The sequence below is a fragment of the Myotis brandtii genome, unplaced genomic scaffold (genome assembly GCF_000412655.1).
Source record: "Myotis brandtii unplaced genomic scaffold, ASM41265v1 scaffold39, whole genome shotgun sequence".
Classification (NCBI taxonomy): domain Eukaryota; kingdom Metazoa; phylum Chordata; class Mammalia; order Chiroptera; family Vespertilionidae; genus Myotis; species Myotis brandtii.
In genome coordinates, this window is record NW_005364953.1 from 2,115,509 (window position 1) to 2,116,941 (window position 1,433).

The 1,433-nt window shown below is 49.3% G+C and overlaps 1 long non-coding RNA gene across 1 annotated transcript in view; it reads left to right on the forward strand.

Annotated features, from left to right (window-relative positions):
* The window catches only part of LOC106727213, a 20,946-nt gene that overhangs the window by 3,192 nt on the left and 16,321 nt on the right, over positions 1-1,433 (forward strand). The window contains exon 2 of the long non-coding RNA XR_001363388.1: positions 1,132-1,134. This is a non-coding gene — a long non-coding RNA (uncharacterized LOC106727213). The remainder of the gene's footprint in view (positions 1-1,131; positions 1,135-1,433) is intronic.

Genomic DNA, 1,433 nt, shown 5'->3' on the forward strand with positions numbered 1-1,433 from the left:
TCATCATTGATGTTTCCATCTCTCTCTCCTTCTCCTTCCTCTCTGAAATCAATAAAGAAATATATTTTTAAAAAAAATTAAAAATAAAAAAATAAAATGCATGGGAGATGGCAGCGTAGGTGAACACCTGTACCTGCCGCCTCCCACAACCACATCAAAATTACAACTAAAATATAGAATAACCATCATCCAGAACCACCTGAAAACTGGCTGAATTGAAGTCCTACAACTAGAGAAGAAGAAAGCACACTGAGACTGGTAGGAGATGCAGAGGGTCTGACACCCACGTGTACCACTTTTTTAATTGGGAGGGAGATCATCCCTGCAGAAGCCGCTGGTGAGGAGCAAGGGGTCCCAGCCCCACAACAGAAGCCCAGCCCAGGATCCCAGAGCTGAGAAAATAAGTCCCTGTACCTACGGGCTGTAAAAACCAGTGCAGACTGGGGCTCAGTGACACAGGCTGCTGGAGACCCAGCTGTTCCTCTTAAAAGGCCAGCACCATGAACTGAACTTACAAGGTCCTGCTTCCTCTGAGCTCCAGCACCAGGGTGAGGCTCTGAGAGATACATTTGTCTAGCATCAGGTCAGGAACTTGGGGGAGGCTTTCTCCCAGACAGAGATGCTTGCAGTGATCATTGTTTCTATGCTGGCACCTCCCTGGTCACAGGGCTGACTGGCAGCAGCCATTTCTGTTTGCTCAGCCTGGTGATTCCCTAAGACCTCACCTCATCCAATTTACAACCCCACCCAAGCTGTCTTCAGCAGCTGCTGCATATGAATGGCCTGTCCTTGTTTAGGCTAAAATCTCTCAAACAAGCTGCAGCTGGGTCAGGGAGTCACAAAACATACCAATAAAAGGCCCAAGACCCGGCACCAGCATTAACCTGCCTTGCTTCATAGCCAGGCCTCATCTGGGCACTTCCAAACCCAATACAAAGAGGAGGAATCTGCAGAACTCTCTGGAGATCCTGCTGGGTGACCCCAGGCAGTGGCTAACTTTGCACCTCCCTGGAAACCCAAGAGCCAGTGTACCCAGTGGTCAGTGTCAGATCATACCAGATAACAACTCTTCACATCCATAAGTGACTCACTCAAGGAGAAGACTCAGTGAGCACCAAAGCCCCACTGAAGCAAGTCCTGCTCCATAAGGGTGTCTCCTGCACAGCAGCTCTCCCACTGTAGTGACAGCTGGTCCTCATAGCCAATTGGCCTGGAGGTCAATTCCTCCCAGTGACACCAACAGCAATCAAATTTCAACTACAACAAGACTGTGCTCACAGCCCACAAAATGGGTGCACCTAGAGTTCCTAGCTCAGGTGACTGGGGAGGCTGAGCCACTGGGCCCTTTAGGACACCTACTACACAAGGCCACTCTATAAACTCAAGGAGACTTAGCAGCTACCCAATACATAGAAACAAACACAGGGAAGCAG